This window comes from Malaclemys terrapin, chromosome 3 (assembly GCF_027887155.1).
Source record: "Malaclemys terrapin pileata isolate rMalTer1 chromosome 3, rMalTer1.hap1, whole genome shotgun sequence".
Lineage (NCBI taxonomy): Eukaryota > Metazoa > Chordata > Testudines > Emydidae > Malaclemys > Malaclemys terrapin.
This window is the reverse complement of record NC_071507.1, coordinates 122,406,721-122,430,743: the sequence shown is the minus strand read 5'-3', so window position 1 is coordinate 122,430,743 and position 24,023 is coordinate 122,406,721. Positions and strand designations below refer to the sequence as shown.

The 24,023-nt window shown below is 41.6% G+C and overlaps 1 long non-coding RNA gene across 6 annotated transcripts in view; it reads right to left on the bottom strand.

Annotated features, from left to right (window-relative positions):
- Nucleotides 1-3,521: 3,521 nt before the first annotated feature.
- LOC128833552 (uncharacterized) overlaps nucleotides 3,522-24,023 on the bottom strand; it is a 174,211-nt gene continuing 153,709 nt past the window's right edge. For 5 of the 6 annotated variants that reach the window (XR_008444270.1, XR_008444272.1, XR_008444271.1 and 2 more), the window contains 2 exons: nucleotides 7,348-7,446; nucleotides 3,522-4,429 (listed from right to left, as the gene is read on the bottom strand). This is a non-coding gene — a long non-coding RNA (uncharacterized LOC128833552). Of the gene's footprint in view, nucleotides 4,430-7,347; nucleotides 7,447-7,957; nucleotides 8,096-24,023 lie in introns of all 6 variants that reach the window. The other variant, XR_008444273.1, reaches the window with a different exon arrangement.

Here is a 24,023-nt window from a genome sequence, read left to right as displayed (position 1 = left end):
TAGTAAAGAGCAAAGACTGGCAAATCATGAGGAAAGGAGGTACAACATGCAATTAAAGTGGGCAAGTCCTCATGGCAAGAACTGTGTTCTACTATGTCTTTGTACAGCGCCTAGCACAGTGGGTCCCGGACTAGGGCTGTAGGGGATTTTTGCAATATAAATTATTAATAACTAGAGCAATGGGTTAGATCCTCATCTGCAGCTCAGATGCACTCAGCACAGCTTAGGGAGAAGGGAGGAATTGGTGGCTCTATTTTGAGGGATTAAGTAATGCATAGCTCTTTTGTTGGCCATGTACACAGAGGTGAATTTCATCTGATCGTAGCCACAGGAGTCAGTGGATAATGACCCAGGATGCACCACCTTTGGAATCCTGACCCAGGGCATGTGACTGGGCTAGGAAGTAAGTTCCAGGTTCGTGCTTTGTGTCAGATCCTTATTATCCTCCGGGAGGGTAATCGCCAAAGAGTCATTGCTTGAGAAACAGAGAGGGAAAATGACTTTGGGACAGCAGAGCCCCATACCCCGTGGAATTGGACTTGGTTCCCAAGCTAGGAAGATTTTCTCTTTACGTTCTGATTATTTTATTTTCTTGTTATCAGCACCAGCCCTTGGAGAAAGATCTTACTGACTTCAAGTTTCCTTTCTCATGAGTTATTTCACCATTTTCTACTAGGGGAAAGTGTCATTTCACATTTATTCTGAGGTTTCCTCTTAATATTCTTGAGAAAGCTGCCAGGACACTGAAAACTACAGAATATTTAAAGGAGAAAGTGAGGATTACTAATATTAGTAACACCAAGAACTCACTGTCTCTCACTTCTCCCGCCTCTTCCACTGCACAGGCTGTTAAAAGGGCTGTTGTGGGGATAACAACAAAAACTCCAGGATTTACAGCAAGTGTTCATTTCCGCAGTACTATCCTGGTACCATCTGTGCCTATCTAATTCCAGCCAAAAAAATCCCCTACCCAGTTGCAGAGTGGGATAGAGAATCTGAGAGTGACAGTCTATGGAGGATGGGGTAGGGAACATAGGGAGAAATAGAAGTAGTGGCAATAGTATGAGCTTTGAACCTATTACTCGGAAGGATTAGATAATCTCCCAAAATTGTGGATAATCTCCCAAAATAATGTGGCTTCTAGCTAGTATATATACAATATACTTCACACTTAAACACTGTACCTAGCAAATTTTCATTATATGATCGCAACATATTTTACAAACAATTCAGAACATCCCCTGTGAGATAAGCCGGTACCCATTTTACTCTCTGGTAAACCTGGCCCAGAGAGGTTAAGTGACTTACCCAATATCACACTGCGAGTCTTGGCCTGGTCTACACTACAAAGTTAGGATGACATTAGCCGCCTTGCGTCAACCTAGCTGTGCATGTGTCTATTCGTCAATTTGTCTCCCACCTATGTAAGTTCCCCATTACAGTTACACCACTTCACTGAGCGGTGGTGAGCCATGGTGATGTACTGAGGTCAACGAAGTGTGACTGTAGACACTGCATTACTTATGTCAACTCAACAGCACTGACACAAGGAGTCAAGCATGCACGCACACAAGCGACATACTAACTGCAGAAGCTTTACACTGACATAACTTGTGGAGACAAAAGTTTGTAGTGTAGCCATGCCTTTAGTAGCAGAATCCAGAAGTCTGGACAGTCCTGTGTTTTAACCACTAGGGCCATGAATGATCAGAAATGTTTGTAACTTTAAACATGTGGGTAGTGTGACTGAGTTTAATTGAATTAATCATGTTTTTAAAGTTATGCATGTGCTTAAGTGATTTATGAGATGGGCTTTATGCTAGCACTGGCATAAAGTGCTACCCTTTTTTGTCTTCCCTCTCCCTTCTCATGCCCTCCGAGGCCCTGTTGGAATGTCTTTTCTGGCTAACTTAGTTATTAATAAGTTTGTAGCTTAAACCTTGTTTGCTTGCAAGCACCATGCACCGCTGTGGCACTCGATAAATAATAATAGAGGCATAACTTTGCTTCTCTCCTCACTGAACTCTTTTGATCCCTTTCTCATAACATGTCCTTTGATGCATCGCTTAGGTGTCCTGTTGCGAAAGTAGCGCTGAATGTTAATGAAACAATGATAAACTGGTTCAAGCTAATGAATGCAGTATAAGATAATTGGTCTGAATACTAAAGCTGCTAACCCATATTTTCCAGGTACTGGTAGACAGGGATCCCACAAACATCCATGAATGTATTTAGAAGACAAATGTAGTAGACAGAGAATATCATTTCCTAATGTTTTACAACTGCTGTATGCTGATATGGTATATGTACTAAGATACCCAGACATCCACTGATCACTGCATGATCAGCAATATCCAATAGTTTTGGCTTCTTTTCTATGTTCACAGACAGAAAAGCTTGGTTAGAGTTATTGAGGCATCTATCTTGATTTGTAAATATTCTCCTTAATTAAAGATAAATATCTTAATCTGTAAAATTAATTGCTAGAGTATAACACAGAGTTCCATCAATGTTCAATAAATTTTACAAGAACTTAACTTTAGACTGGATTGTTTGGCATAAAATAAATATTAATAATAAGTATGTGTGGTTTGGCAATAACCGCTTTATAATCAATGGTTTCAGAGTAGCAGCCGTGTTAGTCTGTATCCACAAAAAGAACAGGAGTACTTGTGGCACCTTAGAGACTAACAAATTTGTTAGTGTCTAAGGTGCCACAAGTACTCCTGTTCTTTTTATAATTAATGTTGCATTGCAGTCCTTGAAAGAATTGCACTCTTTAAAAGCATTCCTATAAGCTTGATCTAACACCCAGCGGAGTCAGTAGGAGTTTTCTATTGACCTCACTGGGCTTTGGATCAGGCTCCAAGAGCACAACTTGATGGCTCCAAATTCTTTGATTTTTTTTCCCATCAGACAATACATAGCATCAGCTGTCTCTGCCTATCACACAAACTGGTCAATATGATTTGGCTGAATTCTTCTAGGCACCATTTCTGCTGTTTGCGGGTTTGATGCTGGTTGTGAATATGGCAGATAAAAAGAAGAACAGGAATACTTGTGGCACCTTAGAGACTAACAAATTTATTAGATGCATCCGAAGAAGTGGGCTGTAGTCCACGAAAGCTTATGCTCTAATAAATTTGTTAGTCTCTAAGGTGCCACAAGTACTCCTGTTCTTCTTTTTGCGGATACAGACTAACACGGCTGCTACTCTGAAACATGGCAGATAAAGTGTATCTACATTGCTAATAAAGTTATAATTATAGGTGCAGGGTACTTTGCAGCTTGACCCTTCATGAAGAGAACAAAAGGCTTTCACCTTTTTGAATAATCTTTCATACTAGTTCCACCTCCTTCAGGACTAGGATTATAGCTGGGATTGGTTGGTTAACATGTTAGTACCTACTATTGACATCTGCATTGGTGAGAAGCTTTCACCATAGATACCTTAACCTGGTCATGTGACTAAATGAACAATGCTACAATGACACATACCCCCATAAGAAACACAGCACAGATGCTAAGGAGTTTCTTTAATATTTGTATTCACTTTTTTTTAAATTAAAAATACAAACACTGGTCATTTATAAGACATTTTCAGTACAGTTTTACCCTGTAGCTCTATTCTTTCAGTACTTTAAAGATGAAGTTTCATAACTGTAGAGAGCAATGCTGAAGCCCTGTGCAAAGAGAGGATAATAAACATATAGCCATCGATTCAGGCTATTACGTACTTTTTCAGGCTATATGCAGAATTCCCATTAACAGTTATGAACACTGAATAGTAGGAGGGCAATCTAGGGCCAATCATGAAAAGGTTAGCGATCCAGTGGCCAATTACAAAATTGTGAATGTGCAAGAGAAAATAAGGCTAGCTGGACATACAGACCTGCCATCACCTAGCTTTTAATTACTTCTGCAGTTTCAGTTTGAAACAGATAAATACTGTCCTGAAAGTTTGTTTGTGAGTATGGGCTTGTTGAAAAAGCCGGAATAGGGGACTGAATGATGTGCTCATTAATACCAATATATTACAGCACTGCTATGGAATCCTCCATGGAGATGCCCTGTAGGAAGCAAGAAGAGTGGAGGCTTTGTCTGTATTCATGGGATAAGAAACTGTACAATATTCACTCTAGCAGAGTGATTTTTTTTAAAAAGACAGACAAAAGGAGAAGAGGTATTAGACTCCAGTGTATAAGAACAATGGACAACCATGCTCTGTTGCTTTGTTTAGGGAAAACCCAAAATGAGTTCCTCTCAGTTGAAGTTAATTCAGAGGACTCCCTGCTGAACAAAGGGGGGGAGGGAGAACTTTACAGTTCCATTCGCTTTTCCTCTGGTTTCCCAGCATTGTGTCACCCTTTGAGCTGTGTCACACATCCGCAGACAAGGCACAATGCAGCTGCAACAGCAGCACGCAGATCTGAGGAAGGAAAGAAGAAGAAAATTATTTTTTCAAAGTTTGTGGACTACATCTTCACTGTTACATCCAGCTTGGTATCGTTTTCCAGATGTTTTTCTTCTTTAATGTCTGAAGATGAGACTTCTTTTGTGTGACACTTTCTGCATTTTAAATGATGAACTGGTATAGTAATAAGCCACTCTAAAAAATGCAGCATGTTAAAGAAAAAGTGATCAGAGAGTAGGATTCAAATGATACAAAAATTAGCATAATGACAAATCCAATAGATTTTTTTTCATATTTTTTTGAAAAATATCTTGATTAATACTCCCCACTCCACCACTATTAGTTCAGCCATCCCAGGTCAATGGGGAGAGCAAAGAAACAAAGAAACAGAAAGGAAAATCTGGGCATTAAAGATGTAAATAGCTTGTAGCTATAAAATAAATACATAAATGAAGACTGTAAATTAACATTTGCTCTTCTCGGGTGGAGCAACCTTAGGAGATTCCCTAAAAGGTCATGTCACAAAAAGAAAAACATTTCTAAAAATGTGGTATTTTCTTAAGAAAACTTCAATTAACTTTCCTATATAAATAAAAACAAATTGCTGGTTGTTGGTGAATGGAAATTGGACACAGGGGTGTCCTCACGTAGGTCCCAGAAGAGAATACAGAGTTGTGTTAGATGAAACCATATGACAAGTAAATAGCATTAATAATGTGAGCTTATTTGGTGGTTTCTAATGGATCAGAAATAAGCAATGTTTATTTCAGAATGTTTCAGAACTAATAACCTAACGTACTGGGGAATAGTGCGTTGGCATTTTTTTTTTTTTTTATAATTTCCCCTTTTCAAATTAATGAGTTAAATAGGAGTAAAGCTGGTTGCATTTTTTTATTGAAAAGTAATTTCAGTGAAAAATGGCTAATCAAATGAAACTTTTAATGGAAAAATTACAGGGGATATTAAAATCTTTCCTGCAAACTAAAAATGATTTCCCACAATCTTTTAGTCAAAATGTTCAAGTTTCAGGATTTTGTAAAAGAAAGAATATTTTTGCAGAAAATTTGATGAAAATAAAAAGAATTATAATTTCCAGCAATAAATAATGATCATTTTTCAATCAGCTCTAGATATCAGCTTGTCAGCAAGATAGATTAATAATAATAATAATATAATAAAGCAGCGTTTCTCAAACTGGGGTCTGCAGACCCTAGGTGATCTCTGAGGGTACTCCATGGGGTCTGCGGGCCCTGCTGATCAACTCCTTCCCCTCCCTCCCTCAACTCCTAGTCCTCCCCCTCCCTCCCAGTGCCTCTTGCATGCCAGAGAACAGCTGTTCAGCAGCATGCAGGAGGCACTGGGAGGGAGGAGAAGGAATGGGGACGGGGAGCACTCAGGGGAGGGGATGGAAAGAGGTGGGGAAGAGGAGGGGCAGGGGTGGAGTGAGAGCAGGAAGGGGTGGGGCCTGGGGCTGAGCGGGAGGGTTTGGGGATCCACAAAATTTTTTAAATCAAAATGGGCATCCTCGGGTTGCTAAAGTTTGAGAACCACTGTAAAAAGAATGTGGTATAAGAACTAGAGAGACACAGTGGGTGAGGAAATATCTTTTACTTGACCAGTTTCTGTTGGTGAAAGAGACAAGTTTTTGAGCTTACACAGAGCTCTTCTGCAGAGAAGCAGACATATGAGGAAATCTTGCTGTCACATAGTCTGAGGGGACAACTTCCTACAAGAGATCTCAGTAGAAAAATATATTTAATAAAGCAAGAAAAAGTTAAAAGAAGTAGTTAATTCAAGCAATACACCAAAATAGCTAACATTTATTTCCATAACAACAAAGAGTCTGGTGGCACCTTAAAGACTAACAGATTTATTTGGGCATAAGCTTTCGTGAGTAAAAACCTCACTTCTTCGGATGCATAGCTATGCATCCGAAGAAGTGAGGTTTTTACTCACGAAAGCTTATGCCCAAATAAATCTGTTAGTCTTTAAGGTGCCACCAGACTCTTTGTTGTTTTTGTAGATACAGACTAACACGGCTACCCCCTGATACTTGACATTTATTTCCATATTTGTTTTCTTGACTTCAGCATTTGTGGCACTGATAGAGCCACCTATAGTTAAGTTTTTAAATGAGATTCCCTTTATAAGACCTTGTTTCCGATTGCTTTTAACTTTTCCATACCTTAAGCACTGTGGCTGAATTTTTTCATGGATATCTATCTGTTTGCCTGGTGCTGCCATCAAAGCCTTATCCTACCTTCCATCAAAATTGTTATGCATGGAACATCCACTGAATGGCAGGATTCAACTGGTGAGTTGAGCCAAAGAGATAGTCTTCAAAAAATGGAAGTGAGGAACCAAGCTAAGCTAGGTGAATTAGCAGTTTGATGGTAATGAAAATCATTGTTCATACATTCAAAGTAATACACATTGGAGGGAATAATCACATACACCTTACACGGTTGTAAATTAATTGTATCAAGTCAGGAAAGGTAATGCAGGTGTGGTTGTGGACAGTTCAATGAGGATCTCTGCTCAATGTGCAGCTGCAGTCAAATAAGCAAGCAAGATGTTAGGATGTATAAGGAATGGGATGGAGAATAACATGCACAAAATTATAATGCCATTCTGTCAGTGATGCTGCCTCATCTGGAATACCATGTGCAGGCCATCTCAAAAGGATATTGCAAAATCAGAGGGACAATGAGAAAGCTCTCATGCAAAAAGAGATTGAGAAGACTGGGACTGTTTAGCTTAGAGAGAGAGAGATGAATGAGATGACATGATAAGAGAATACAAAACAATGAATGCTATAGGGAAGGTAAGTGAGGCATTTTATTCCCCCTTGCTCATCATGAGAATGAAATCAAAAGGTAGCAAATTCAAAACAGATAAAAGAAAATTCTCATAAAATTCATTGCCATTGTTACCCAGTAGCTCTGTGTTCTTGAGGAAACAGGGCACAGCACCCAGCCTGTCTGAATCACGAAAGATCTTCTCCTCCTGTCCAACCTCTGCTTGAACCAAAACTGATCAGAAGAAAGAATTACAAAAAGCAATGAAAAGGCCATGGGAGACACACCTAACCCCCGGGATAAGGGTGACAGGATTAAGGAAACTCCCCTAGATTCATTTGCATCGAAGATGGAACAAGGAGGCATGGCCATTAGCATACAGAATGGAGAATAGAGATTCCAAGGCAAGAACCGCATGGAACTCTGGGACCAGAAAAGCAGGGAAGCACTGCATGATGGGGGATCTCTGCTCCAGATGTTAATGAACTCACGCCTGCACACACCCAGCTTAGTTATCAGACCAATTCTAGTAAGAAATCCTTTACTGGTATCCAAAATACTGAAGCTGCCTAATTGCACTGTGAGCTCCCTCCAAGGAACATCGCCCATAGCCAGGAATGATCAGTTCCTATTGTCTAGCCTGAACAAAACAACTTTGGTATACTCCCTTGAGCCATCAGTTTACACATAAACAAATCTAATGTTCTCCCTTGAACCAATGTTGTTTCTCTACAAAAACTCCTACCCATATTCAACTAAGTTCTGGTGCTTGGATCCAAAATCTGCATCGGTTCCATTGGGACTTCATCTTCTCCTGACTGATCGTGCTGGGGGCAGGGGGGCCCTCTATCCAGCACTCTGGACCCTCAGCTACCACCACCACCTATAAAAAGCAACAAAAAGTCCTGTGGCACCTTATAGACTAACAGACATATTGGACCATAAGCTTTCGTGGGTGAATACCCACTTCGTCAGACACACCACCACCTAGAATCCCCAGTAGATTCAAGCTTCACAGAGGGGTGAGAACCCATTTCTCTCTCTCTCTCTCTCTCTCTCTCTCAGTATAGCCTTCTGACCCTGACTTGTGTGATCAGTTATAGTTTTCTAAACCTGACTTTTATAATCAAATTTAAGTTAGATTTAATATTATAACTGTTTTGTTTGTTTGGCTCCAATATGGTTATTACCTGACAATAAATAACTTTCATGGTTAAGCTGGTTGCTTCTCTCTCTCTCTCCCTCCACCTCGTGGGTATTTTTTGATTTCCTCATTTGCTCTGCAGCAACGCTCCTTGTACCTAAGCTAAAAGATCCCTGCAGTGCCCAAAAATCTTGTGGGGTTTGCCCATCAAGTGGGTTACTACCAGAACAATTGTAATGTGAAAGTGGGGATAGGGATGTGCTGAACCTGGCACATATGATGGTGGCAGCTTGGAAGTGCTGCTCGACCCAGTCTGCTGAGTCCAGGGGCATATGAGGGTGGCAGATTGAAAGTGCTGTTCGACCCAGCCTGCTCAGGAATACTCTATTCCGGTGCGGTGCCCATGGCACATGAGGGTGACAGCTTGGAGGTGCTGTTTGACCCTGCCTGCTGAATCCAAAGGCCTATGAAGGTGACAGCTTGGAAATGCTGCTTGACCCAGCCTACTGAGTCCAGGGACATATAAGGGGTCAAATTGGGAGTGCTGATTATCCCGGTCCTCTCAGATGCACTCTAGTGTGAGTGTGCGCGCACGCACGCGCCTGATTCTGGGGCTGGAAGAACCCAGCCCTGGGGAACCTAGGTCCTGCAGGATAGCTCCATTGGGAGGGAACTTCCAGCAGGGAGAAATAGAGCCCCATATGAGAACACAAGTGACACAAGCAGTACATTGATAGAAATACAGAACCCACTCCCCAGCCCCCCAGAAGAGTAAGCCTAATAAATGAGCATACCCAAAAGTAATGGGCAAATCTGGTAACACCATCGAGGCTAAGAACTTTAAAAAAGGATCAGCAATTTATATGGATAACACTGCTCTACAGCCAAAATGCTTCTGAAATAAATGTAGTCAAACTTTACTAATTCTGGGTCACTGAGAATGAAAATGATGCTTAAAATTGTTGATTGGCTCTAGTTTTCAAGATATGCTATTGGGTCAGTATATACGACCCTTGACTTGGGAATGGCGGAGGATAAGTGAGTTATAAAGGGAAGGGATCTCAATTTAAACCAGAAATGACTAAAATACATCTTTGACTGGATCTATGAATAAATCTATGACTGGGTTTGGACAGTACTTACTTTTTAGGCAAAACAATGAATGATGCAATCTGAAGCTGGTATTGCGTCATACATTATATGAATTGCATCATGTTATTCCTAGAAGTCATGGATGATGCAATCATAACAAAGCTTACATCACTCTGCTGAACAAATTGCCCTATATCAGCTCTAGAAATCATACAGTGTCGTGCTCTTTTATTTGTCAGTGTTTGATTTTGCAAAGGGACACATTTCTGTTTAGCCAAAGTGAGCAGAGATGCCTTGTACTTGTGTGAACAGTGCAGATAACTTCTGCTATGTTTGTGGTGTAGTGACTTTTGCATCACAAAAGCGCAGTATAACCACTATGGTTAAGAAAGCCTATCACCTTTATTTTGGCTGCAAAATTGGAGATCAGGACAAGAGGTGGGCCCCACACATATGCTGCAACACTTGTGCAACAAATCTTCACCAGTGGTTGAACAGGAAAAGGAAATCTATGCCTTTTGCAGTGCCAATGATTTGGAGAGAGCCAACAGATCATACCAGCAATTGTTACTTCTGCATGGTGCCTCCAGTTGGGAAAGGTGTGTCAAAGAAGAAAAAGTGGACTGTGCATTATCCAAACATTCCATCAGCTATACGCCCAGTACCCCACGGAGAAGGACTGCCAGTTCCTGATGCACCAGAATCATTCTCACTTGAGTCAGATGAGGAAGAGGAAGAGGATGAAACTTCTGGTCCTGAACCATCAATGTCACAGGACCCACATTTTCTCCCATCCTCCTCCTCTGAACTACACCTCATAATACAAGGTGAACTGAATGACCTTGTCAGGGATTTGGAACTACCCAAGAATAAGGCAGAGCTGTTGGGCTCCAGACTACAGCAGTGGAATCTCCTGGCAGGTGATGTTAGGGTTTCCATGTTCCGTGACCATCAAAAGCATCTTGTCCCATTCTTCTTCATGGAAGGTGATCTTGTAGCCTGCAACAACATCGATGGTGTAATGGCAGCCCTCAACATCGTTCACGATCCAGATGAGCAGAGACTGTTCATTGATTCATCAAAGACGAGTCTTAAAGCTGTTTTACTGCATAATGGCAATGTTTTGCCATCAATTCCAGTTGGTCATGCAGTCCATATGAAGGAAACCTATGACAACATGAAACAACTTTTGAGGTGCATAAACTATGACCAATATCAGTGGCAGCTTTGTGGCGATTTGAAGGTTGTTGCTCTCTTGCTTGGTCTGCAGACTGGATACACAAAGTACTGCTGTTTTCTCTGCGAATGGGATAGTCGTGCAAGAGATTCCCACTACATCAAGAAAGATTGGCCACTCCGACAGTCATTGGAGCCTGGGAGGAAAAGTGTTCAGCATCCACCACTTGTTGAATCAAGGAAGATTTTGTTACCACCCTTACACATCAAGCTGGGTCTGATGAAGAACTTTGTCAAGGCCATTGACAAAACATAAGCAGCTTTCAAGTACCTCCGTGGAAAATTTCCAAGCTTAAGTGAAGCAAAGATAAAGAAAGGTGTCTTTGTTGGTTCTCAGATTCGTGAACTTCTTCGAGATGATGCATTTGACCATGCACTGCGTGGCAAGGAAAAGATGGCATGGAAAGCCTTCCAATTAGTGGCAATAAATTTTCTCGGAAACAACAAGGCAGACAACTACAGGTTGTTGGTGGAAAACCTCCTCAAGGCATACAGAAGCCTTGGTTGCAACATGTCACTAAAGATACATTTTTTGCACTCTCATCTAGATTTTTTTCCACTGAACTGCGGAGCAGTGAGCGACGAGCACGGCGAGCGATTTCACCAGGACATTGCAACAATGGAGAAACGCTATCAGGGCAAATGGAGCCCATCAATGCTTGCAGACTATTGCTGGACAGTGACAAGAGATGCTCCATTTAATGAATACAAGAGACAAGCCAAGAAGCGCCGAGTAGACACTGAATAGGACTAAACTATGTACATAATAGTTTTTTGCCTTTTGTTTCATAATAAATTTTATTTATATAACCCTTTTGCTGATTTTTAAAGTGTTACATAAACAGGACAGGTGAAATATTATCATGTAAAGCAACCATAAACACATGAAAAGACCTAGGTTTACAATTTATGATTAAAACTCTACTATCTACACAATATACATAGACATAAAATATAAAAACTTAAATATCTTAGAAACAGTAGCCAATCAGTTGTTTTAATTGTCATATTTGAATTCAGCACATCAAAATACATAATAAATAGCACATTTTATCTCTGAAGCAGATGACTTCTCAAAAATTGTAGACCAGTGTAACAAGAATATGTAGCATTACAATAGTAAATAGTAAAAATAAAGAAAAGGCCCAAAAGTGGTTCTCATGCTCATGATTCAGGACGTAAATCAATTTCTAACTATTGGGAGTTAAGAGGAAACTTTCCATTAGGTCAAGTTATTTCATAATTGCCTACTGCAGGGTTTTTTATTTTGTTCTCTGAAGCAACTACTACTGGCCCCTGTTGCTGACATACTATGTGCTTAGATGGACCCTGATCTGTTCCAATATAGCAATTCTATACTAAACTAATCCCTAAATCCATTACCCTGTCATCTTTCAAATCCACCCCTGCTCCCCTCCCCCCCCCCGCCCCATAGAGTCAGTTGTGTTAGTTTAGATGGAATATAGGGACTCAAAGGTGTTAACATAACCCAGTCACAGTCCAATAGTAAACAGTGTTAAACAGGATTCAGGGTTTGGTATACAGAGATCTCAGCCTGCTTAGTGCCATGGCAAATATGCTTTTAACCCTTTATTTACAAAACAGAAAAGAAGGAAAAACAGTTAAAGTATTTGAAATGTAAAGTAGTAAATAAGGCTTTCATCCCTTGTTGCTGGAGAGAGTTGTTAGAAGGAAAAAAATTCCTTGTTTGATAGTCTCTTAGATGGTACTGTAGCAAAGATGATAATAACTCTGCTTTTGGGGGAAAAGAGTAGTTAAAATGGGCTGGAGCTGTGGTTGTTAAAGTCCGATCCCATTTCATTCCAGGTAGTGTTTGGGATTGAGCAGGAACCAGTAGAGGTGGTGATGTTATCTGGGTCCCTCTCTTTGGCCTGGTCAGGTCAGGAAATTTTTTAGGATCAGGTTGACAAAAGCCCAGGGTCCCAGGAGAGAGTGAGGGTGGCAGCCATGGTGGTGAAGCTCACTCCAGTAGCCAATTTTTCTCCCCAAAGTCCCTTTATTATTTTGCCCACCAAATTAGGCCTACGTTTTTGACACACTAATTTTGGGGTATTAATTTCTGGACACATTTTTTTGTTTGCCAAGAACTATTTCACACAGTCTAAATTATACAGTATTGTTTGGACTAATTCAGTTTTTCTGTGTGGTTTTCTTCTACCTGTCTGTAACATCCATATTAAAAATATCTTGATCTACTTTTCATTGTAAATTCCCAAGCAGCCAAAAAAGTTATAGGCCCAATTGTCACAACATGTCTACAGAACACTGCTGCTGATAATGGCTGGCCAGGTAGTGAAGTGGATCTACTGCTATAATTCAGATGCGGCATGAGATTAGGTATTTAAAAAAAAAAAAAAAAAAGACTTGTAATCCACAGTTTATTCACGCAATCTGTACAATATATATATTTATATTACTGATTTAATGTTCTTATTTCTTTTCAGATCTACCAGAATGCACCAATTTCATAAACCCTGGTTTGTGTTACAGTAGTAATGCTAAAGTTAGGGTTGTAAAATGGTTTCCATGACAACTCCCTGTTTTCAGTCCCTGAACCCCAACAGTCAAATAACTGGCATGCTCTCTGTTTTAAGTTGTATCATAAAATATCCAAGAGAGACTTAGATCTCCTCTCAGAACAGGCTTTCTCCCAGGATGAAAACCTGCCATCTCTCACTGTTCTAGCTTAACCATTAATAAAATCTCCTTTGGTCTTTATGGAAATGAAACGTATTGCAATGGATTGTCCAACATACTGATGGATATTTCAATGTTCTGGTAATTATAGGCAGAATGAGCTAGGCATGTCAAAATTCCTATACATTTGATGTGTAATATTAATTTATCAGTACAAAAAAAAGAACATTATGTTTTAGAGGAAAATATATCAAAAGTTTGTTTTCAGTGTCAACATCTATTGCAATATTTTACCTACATAATTTCTATGATGCAACAAAGTACATTATTTGATTTATGAGGATTTTCTGATATAGAATATAGAATATGTTATACACGACTGTGAACTGTGATGCTGTTATCTCATCACAGACCTCTGGCTAGAATTAGAAGTTATGAAAGCAAAGCTCAAATGGTTTTTATTAGAACTGTCAAACGAGGAGGGCTTTAAACTAGGTTCGCTGGGGGACGGTGACCTAAGCCAGAGGTAAGTGGGGAAGGGGGATACCAGGAGGAAACACAAGGAGGAAGGTACAAGATGGGAACCTCCTGATTCATACCGAGAAAGTAGGGCAATTGGCTAGTTATCTAGGTGCATATACACGAATGCAAGAAGCCTGGGAAACGAGCAGGAAGAACTGGAAGTCCTGGCACAATCAAGGAACTATGATTTGGTTGGAATAACAGAAACTAGATGGGGCAGTTCACATGACTGGAGCACTGTCATGGATGGATCTAAACTGTTCAGGAAGGACAGGTAAGGGAGGAAAGGTGGAGGGGTTGCATTGTATGTAAGAGAGCGGTATGATTGCTCAGAGCTCCAGAAGGAAATTGGAGAAAAGTCTGTTGAGAGTCTTTGGGTTAAATTTAGAGGTGAGAGCAACAAGGGTGATGTTGTAGTGAATGTGTGCTATAGACCACCGGAGTCTTGCCCACATGCTCAGGGTTTAGCTGATCACCATATTTAGGACTGGGAAGGAATTTTCCTCCAGAGCAGACTGGCAGAGGTCCTGGGGATTTTTCGCCTTCCTCTTCAGCATGGGGCACAGGTAACTTGCTGGACAATTCTCTGCACCTTGAAGTCTTTAAACCATGATTTGAGGACTTCAGTAGCTCAGACATAGGTTAGGGGTTTGTTACAGGAGTGGGTGGGTGAGATTCTGTGGCCTGCGTTATGCAAGAGGTCAGACTAGATGATCATAATGGTCCCTTCTGACCTAAAAGTCTATGATTAATAGGATCAGAAGGATGAGGTAGATGAGGCTTTCTTTGGACAACTAACAGAAGTTTCCAGATCACAGGCCCTGGTTCTAATGGGGGACTTCAATCACCCTGACATCTGCTGGAAGAGCAATACAGCAATGCACAGACAATCCAGGAAGTTTTTGGAGAGTGTTGGGGACAACTTCCTGGTACAAGTGCTGAAGGAACCAACTAGGCGCCATGCTCCTCTTGACCTGCTGCTTACAAACAGGGAAGAATTGGTAGAGGAAGTAGAAGTGGGTGGCAACCTGGGCAGCAGTGACCATGAGATGGTTGAGTTCAGGATCTTCACAAAAGGAAGAAAGGAGAGTAGCAAAATAAGGACCCTGGACTTCACAAACGCAGACTTTGACCTTCTTAGGGAACTATGGGCAGGATCCCCTGGGAGGCTAATATGAGGGGGAAAGGAGTCCAGGAGAGTTGGCTGTATTTTAAAGAAGCCTTATTGATGGCACAGGAACAAAACCATCCCGCTGTGCAGAAAGAATAGCAAATATGGCAGGTGACCAACTTGGCTTAACAGAGAAATCCTTGGTGAGCTTAAACTCAAAAAGGAAGCTTACAAGAAGTGGAAATTTGGACAGATGACTAGGGAGGAGTATAAAGATATTGCTTGAGTATGTGGGGGTGTAATCAGGAAGGCCAAGGCACAATTAGCGTTTCAACTAACAAGGGATGTGAAGTGTAACAAGAAGGGTTTCTACAGGTATGTTAGCAACAAGAAGAAGGTCAGAGAAAGTGTGGGACCCTTACTGAATGGGGGAGGCAACCTAATGATACATGATGTGGAAAAAGGTGAAGTACTAAATGCTTTTTTTGCCTCAGTCTTCACAGACAAGGTCAGCTCCCAGACTGCTGCACTGAGCAACACAGTATGGGGAAGATGTGAGCAGCCCGCAGTGGTGAAAGAACAGGTTAAGGCTCATTTAGAAAAGCTGGACATGCACAAGTCCATAGGTTCAGATCTAATGCATCCGAGGGTGCTGAGGGAGTTGACTGATGTGATTGCAGAGCCATTGGCCATTATTTTTGAAAATTCATGGTGATTGGGGGAGGTCCTGGATGATTGGAAAAAGGCAAATATAGTGCCCATAAATAAAAAAGGGAAGAAGGAGAACCCAGGGAACTACAGACCGGTCAGCCTCACTTCAGTCCCTGGCAAAATCATGGAGCAGGTCCTCAGGGAAACCATTTTGAAGCACTTGGAGGAGAGGAAGGTAATCAGGAACAGTCAACATGGATTCACCAAGGGTCAGTCATACCTGACCAACCTGATTGCCTTCTATGATGAGATAACTGGCTCTGTGGATCTGGGAAAAGTGGTGGATGTGATATATCTTGACTTCAGCAAAGCTTTTGATACAGTCTCCCACAGTATTCTTGTCAGCAAGTTCAAGAAGTATGGATTGAATGAATGGACTATAAGGTGGATAGAAAGCTGCTTAGATTGTTGGGCTCAATGGGTAGTGATCAATGGCTCAATGTCTAGTTGACAGCCAGTATGAATCGGAGTGCCCCAGGGGTCTGTCCTGGGGCCGGTTTTGTTCAACATCTTTATTAATTATCTGGATGATGGGATGAATTGCACCCTCAGCAAGTTTGCAGATGACAATAAGCTGGGGAGAGAGATAGATGTGCTGGAGAGTAGGGATAGGGTCCAGAGTGACTTAGACAAATTGGAGGATTGGGCCAAAAGAAATCTGATGAGGTTCAACAAGGACAAGTGCAGAATCCTGCACATAGGAAGGAAGAATCCCATGCACCGCTACAGGCTGGGGACCGACTGGCTAAGCAGCACTTCTGCAGAAAAGAACCTGGGGATTACAGCAGACAAGAAGCTGGATACAAGTCATCAGTGTGCCCTTATTGCCAAGAAGGCCAATGGGATATTGGGCTGTATTAGTAGGAGCATTGCCAGTAGATCGAGGGAAGTGATTATTCCGCTCTATTTGGCACTGGTTAGGCCACACCTGGAGTACTGAGTCCAGTTTTGGTCCCCCCACTACAGAAGGGATGTGAACAAATTAGAGAGAGTCCAGCAGAGGGCAACAAAAATGATTAAGAGGCTGGGGCACATGACTTATGAGGAGAGGCTGAGGGAACTGGGCTTATTTAGTCTGGAGAAGAGACGCGTGAGGGGGGGATTTGATAGCAGCCTTCAACTACCTGAAGGGGGGTTCCAAAGAGGATGGAGCTCGGCTGTTCTTAGCGGTGGCAGATGACAGAACAAGAAGCAATGGTCTCAAGTTGCAGGGGGGGGGGGTCTAGGTTGGATATTAGGAAACACTATTTCACTAGGAGGGTGGTGAAGCACTGGAATGGGTTACCTAGGGAGGTGGTGGAATCTCCATCCTTAGAAGTTTTTAAGGCTCGGCTTGACAAAGCCCTGTATGGGATGATTTAGTTGGTGTTGGTCCTGCTTTGAGTAGGGGATTGGACTAGATTACCTCCTGTAATCTCTTCCAACCCTAATATTCTATGATTCTATGATTAAAAAAAATAATCACAATTAATCGCGAGAGCATGAAGGGGCATATGAATGTTTAGCATACCTGGCACGTAAATACCTTGCATCACTGGCTATAAAAGTGCCATGCAAACTCCTGTTCTCATTTTCAGGTGACGTAAATAAGAAGTGGGTAGCATTATCTCCCATAAATGTAAACAAACTTGTTTGTCTTAGCGATTGATTAGAAAAGCAGTAGGCCTGAGTCAACTTGCAGGCTCTAAAGTTTTCCCTTTTTTTTTTTTTCTTGGAGTGCAGTTATGTAAAAAATAATAATATTTGTAAGTTGCACTTTCACAATAAAGAGATTGCATTACAATACTTATATGAGGTGAATTGAAAAATACTATTTATTTTATCTTTTTATGCTGCAAATATTTGTAATAAAAGTTATAATATAAAGTGAGCACTATACACTTTGTATTCTGTGTTGTAATTGAAATCAATATATTTGAAAATGTAGAAAAACATCCGAAATATTCATAATAAATTTAAATTGGCATTCTAGCATTGTTTAACAGTGCAATTAAAACTGCAATTAATTGTGACTATTTTTTTAATTTAGTTAATTAGTTTTGCCTTAATTGCTTGTGTTAATTGACAGCCCCAGGTTTTATAGTCACCACAGTCTTGCATTGGAATTACAGCCCCATCATCAAAATGCTCCCATTTTTATGGTGTGTGTGTTTTCATAGAATATCAGGGTTGGAAGGGACCTCAGGAGGTCATTTAGTCCAACTCCCTGTTTGAAGGGGGAACCAATCCGCAGACAAATTTTTGCCCCAGATCCTTAAATGGCCCCCTCAAGGATTGAGCTCACAACCGTGGGTTTAAGTAGGCCAATACTCAAGCCACTGAGCTATCCCTCCCCCACACATAGATTCAGTGTGTGGTATATAAAATTGCCTCTCTTCTCATTTTCTATGCTCCCCAATTCTCCCCACCCTCTTCTCCTCTGTTGTCTCTTCCATGCTTTAGCCATGCTGTTGCAGCTGGACCAGCCTTCCCTGAACTACTGCCATTACCAGTCCCAACAGAGTGTCAATATCTTCTTAGGTAAAACTTGCCCCAATTGCCTAACTGTGTGTGACTTTTTAAGTGCCCTCCTGGCAAACCCAACCCAGTAGCCCAACCACCAGAGGATTCGCTCTCAACTCACATGGAAGCCAAGCAGTACAGTAGAGATAAGCTGCCTTCAGGGTAGGATATTGTGCTCACAGATTACAGAAGGGAAGGTGGTTGAAGGAACTGCAGTGTATTTAACATTGCACTCCCCATGTTGGATTCCTATGAGACTAAGCTATATTAGGGAACAAATGTCAAGACACATTATGACTCCGCTAGGCATAGTGCCTCTGGTGCATTGGCAGAAACATAGAGCAGATGCAGTCTAGCTGCACCTTGAAAGCGATGGAACAAATGGTCCTCCCAGCATAGCCACCCTAGCAAACGGGGAAAGGAGCATGGCCACTCCCACAACCTGCCCCCAAAGGCCTCCTCTGGGGCCAGTCAGTGCAGCAAGCAGAGCTAGCAGGCCCCCTTTCCCGGCACTGCCAATTGCAGAGACTTGAGTTGCAGCCACGTACAGCCTGTATTCTCTTGGATGGGTGTATGAAGGCTATCTTTTCCCTCCCCCACTGACGCACACACCCACCCTTAGGGAGTATACTTTGGCCCATAACACTAAATTATCTGTCATCAGAATGATTCATATTAATCTGGACAAAGTACACGGGGAAAAATAATTAAAATAAACTCCTTCCATAAATTGAAAAGTTTGATTTTGCTGTGTTTTATGAAGTTATCTGAATTGCATAACTGTGTGTATACAGAGACTGAAAAGTAACTAGGAAGTGCTAATCAGTAAATGATATCTTTTAAAAACACACTGGGTTTAATAGACTGGACTCACGGGGAAGTTAATAACTTATAAAAAGTCAATTACATACAGTCTTCATTGAGGTAAAGTCAAAAACTGGACCACTAGCATACTGCAGGTTAGATCTGTATTGGAAAGGATGAGAGTGGAAATTTGCAAAATAACTCCCTGGGGTCTGTCCTTTCACATTCATGGGAAATAAATGCACCAATTTATAATTGGTATGTTGATAAAATAGATTAATGTTTGAGCTATATTACTTATTCAATAATGTTCCATATTTTATTATTGTTATTTTAAGGGATGCCAGAATTTCTTAGTTGCAAAACAGTGTAGTGAAATAAATGGAGGAAGCTTTAGGCTAGATACCAGGAAACATTTTCAGCAATCAGGTCTATTTGAACTGTGAAATAGCCTCTCAAGAGCAACGGAAAGAGCTTCAATGATTGAGGCACTTTAAACTAGGCTAGCCAAAGTGTGTGAGACTATCCTGACACAGGGCCGTCTCCAGCTTTTTTCAGCGGCACTTTGGCGGCTGCTGTACCGCGCCGCTTCATTCTTCGGCGGCAATTTGGCAGCCTGGTGCGAAGGTTGCGGATCTCTCGAGGCATCTAGACAGACTTATGTGTAGGTGGTCGTGGTACATGTAGGTACCAATGATATAGGGAAGGGTAGGAGAGATGTCCTGAAGGCCAAATTTTGGCTGCTAGGGAAGAGACTGAAATCCAGGACCTCTATGGTGGCATTCTCAGAAATGCTCCCAGTTCCACACGCAGGGCCAGGTAGGCAGGCAGAGCTTCAGAGTCTCAATGCGTGGATGAGACGACGGTGTAGAGTGGAGGGGTTTACATTCATTAGGAACTGGGGAAACTTTTGGGATGGGGGGAGCCTATACAGGAGAGATGGGTTCCACCTAAACCAAAATGGAACCAGACTGCTGGCACTAAACATTAAAAAGGTTGTAGAGCAGTTTTTAAACTAGGAGATGGGGGAAAGCCGACTGCAGAGGAGCATGTGGATCGGACAGAGACTTCTCTTAGGAGACAGTCTAATGATAGAGAATCTCCAGGTTATAGTCAGGAACAGAGGATGGAGGAGGATAATATAAGGGCCAGATCAGATGATAAACATTCACATAAAAAAGAATCTAACACATCAGAAAAGGAAAGACAAATAAACAATGACAAATTTTTAAAGTGCTTGTACACAAATGCTAGAAGTCTAAATAATAAGATGGGTGAACTAGAGTGCCTCGTGATAAAGGAGGATATTGATATAATAGGCATCACAGAAACCTGGTGGACTGAGAGCAATCAATGGGACACAATCATTCCGGGGTACAAAATATATTGGAAGGACAGAACAGGTCGTGCAGTGGGGGAGTGGCACTATATGTGAAAGAAAATGTAGAATCAAATGAAATAAAAATCTTAAGTGAATCCACATGTTCCATAGAATCTCTATGGATAGAAATTTCATGCTCTAATAAGAATATAACATTAGGGATCTATTATAGACCACCTGACCAGGACAGTGATAGTGATGATGAAATGCTAAGGGAAATTAGAGAGGCTATCAAAATTAAGAACCCAGTAATAGTGGGGGATTTCAGTTATCCCCATATTCACTGGGAACATTTCACTTCAGGACGAAATGCAGAGATAAAACTTCTCGATACTTTAAATGACTGCTTCATGGAGCAGCTGGTACAGGAACCCACAAGGGGAGAGGCAACTCTAGATTTAGTCCTGAGTGGAGCGCAGGAGCTGGTCCAAGAGGTAACTATAATAGGACCGCTTGGAAATAGTGACCATAATACAAGAGCATTCAACATCCCTGTGGTGGGAAGAACATCTCAACAGCCCAAAACTGTGGCATTTAATTTCAAAAGGGGGAACTATGCAAAAATGAGGGGGTTAGTTAAACAGAAGTTAAAAAGTACAGTGACTAAAGTGAAATCCCTGCAAGCTGCATGGGCGCTTTTTAAAGACACCATAATAGAAGCCCAACTTCAATGTATACCCCAAATTAAGAAATACAGTAAAAGAACTAAAAAAGAGCCACCGTGGCTTAACAACCATGTAAAAGAAGCAGTGAGAGATAAAAAGACTTCCTTTAAAAAGTGGAAGTCAAATCCTAGTGAGGCAAATAGAAAGGAGCATAAACCCTGCCAAATTAAGTGCAAGAATGTAATAAGAAAAGCCAAAGAGGAGTTTGAAGAACGGCTAGCCAAAAACTCCAAAGGTAATAACAAAATGTTTTTAAGTATATCAGAAGCAGGAAGCCTGCTAAACAACCAGTGGGGCCCCTTGATGATCGAGATACAAAAGGAGCGCTTAAAGACAATAAAGTCATTGCGGAGAAACTAAATGGATTCTTTGCTTCAGTCTTCACGGCTGAGGATGTTAGGGAGATTCCCAAACCTGAGCCGGCTTTTGTAGGTGACAAATCTGAGGAACTGTCACAGATTGAAGTGTCTGGACCTGCCAGGACCAGATGGCATTCAACCAAGAGTTCTGAAAGAACTCAAATGTGAAGTTGCGGAACTATTAACTAAGGTTTGTAACCTGTCCTTTAAATCGGCTACTCAATGACTGGAAGTTAGCTAATGTAACGCCAATATTTAAAAAGGGCTCTAGAGGTGATCCCGGCAATTACAGACCGGTAAGTCTAACGTCGGTACCGGGCAAATTAATCGAAACAATAGTTACGAATAAAATTGTCAGACACTTAGAAAAACAAACTGTTGAGCAATAGTCAACATGGTTTCTGTAAAGGGAAATCGTGTCTTACTAATCTATTAGAGTTCTTTGAAGGGGTCAACAAACATGTGGACAAGGGGGATCCAGTGGACATAGTGTACTTAGATTTCCAGAAGCCTTTGACAAGGTCCCTCACCAAAGGCTCTTAAGTAAAGTAAGTTGTCATGGGATAAAAGGGAAGGTCCTTTCATGGACTGAGAATTGGTTAAAAGACAGGGAACAAAGGGTATGAATTAATGGTAAATTCTCAGAATGGAGAGGGGTAACTAGTGGTGTTCCCCAAGGGTCAGTCCTCAGACCAATCCTATTCAACTTATTTATAAATGATCTGGAGAAAGGGGTAAACAGTGAGGTGGCAAAGTTTGCAGCTGATACTAAACTGCTCAAGATAGTTAAGACCAAAGCAGACTGTTATGAACTTCAAAAAGATCTCACAAAACTAAGTGATTGGGCAACAAAATGGCAAATTAAATTTAATGTGGATAAATGTAAAGTAATGCACATTTGAAAAAATAACCCCAACTATACATACAATATGATGGGGGCTAATTTAGCTACAACAAGTCAGGAAAAAGATCTTGGAGTCATCGTGGATAGTTCTCTGAAGATGTCCACGCAGTGTTCAGAGGCAGTCAAAAAAGCAAACAGGATGTTAGGGATCATTAAAAAGGGGATATAGAATAAGACTGAGAATATATTATTGCCGTTATATAAATCGATGGTACGCCCACATCTCGAATACTGCGTACAGATGTGGTCTCCTCACCTAAAAAAAGATATATTGGCACTAGAAAAGGTTCAGAAAAGGGCAACTAAAATGATTAGGGGTTTAGAATGGATCCCATATGAGGAGAGATTAAAGAGGCTAGGACTCTTCAGCTTGGAAAAGAGGAGACTGGAGGGGGGATATGATAGAGGTATATAAAATCATGAGTGATGTGGAGAAAGTGGATAAGGAAAAGTTATTTACTTATTCCCATAATACAAGAACTAGGGGTCACCAAATGAAATTAATAGGCAGCAGGTTTAAAACAAATACAAGGAAGTTCTTCTTCACTCAGCGCACAGTCAACTTGTGGAACTCCTTACCTGAGGAGGTTGTGAAGGCTAGGACTATAACAGCATTTAAAAGAGAACTGGATAAATTCATGGTGGTTAAGTCCATTAATGGCTATTAGCCAGGATGGGTAAGGAATGGTGTCCCTAGCCTCTGTTTGTCAGAGGATGGAGATGAATGGCAGGAGAGAGATCACTTGATCATTGCCTGTTGGTCCACTCCCTCTGGGGCACCTGGCATTGGCCACTGTCGGTAGACAGGATACTGGGCTAGATGAACCTTTGGTCTGACCCGGTACGGCCGTTCTTAAGTTCTTATGTCCTGCCCTCCGCGAGGGACTGAGGGACCTGCCGCTGAAGTGCCACCGAAGACCCGGACGTGCCGCCCCCTTCCATGGGCTGCCCCAAGCACCAGCTTGCTGCGTTGGTGCCTGGAGCTGGCCCTGCCCTGACCACAAAATTCCATTTTGCAAGGGAATGTACAGAATGCTGAGCTGCTCCAAAATCTGCAAAATGTTGATGGAAATTTTTCTTGCAAAAAATGTCAATTTTTTTCATGAAAATGTTTGTAGTTTTTGACCAGCACATACAGTGGTCAAACCCTCCAAGTCCCCCTTGCTCCATCCCTACAAACTTCCAATAGTCCTCCACCGCCACTCTTGGACTGAGGGCTTTGGTTAGGGTCCATGAAGGTCTGGAAGCCTTCCTACTAGGCATTGCTCTTGGATTGTTCAATGTACATTGTTATGCATCTATGGGTACGTCTATACCCAGCCGCTAGTTCGGCGGCTGGCAATCGAACTTCTGGGTTCGACTTATCGCGTCTTGTCTGGACGCGATAAGTCGAACCCGGAAGTGCTCGCCGTCGACTGCGGTACTCCAGCTCGGTGAGAGGAGTACCGCGGAGTCGACGGAGGAGCCTGCCTGCCGCGTGTGGACCGAGGTAAGTTCGAACTAAGGTACTTCGAACTTCAGCTACGTTATTCACGTAGCTGAAGTTGCGTACCTTAGTTCGATTTGGGGGTTTAGTGTAGACCAAGCCTATTATACTATTATATAACATTCCCTGGCAATTCACAGTTCTCTCCTAGCATATACAGCACATAGGGTCCAGTCCAAATCCCATTAAAATCACTAGAAAGATACTCATCAACTTCAATGGTGGTGGGATGAGGC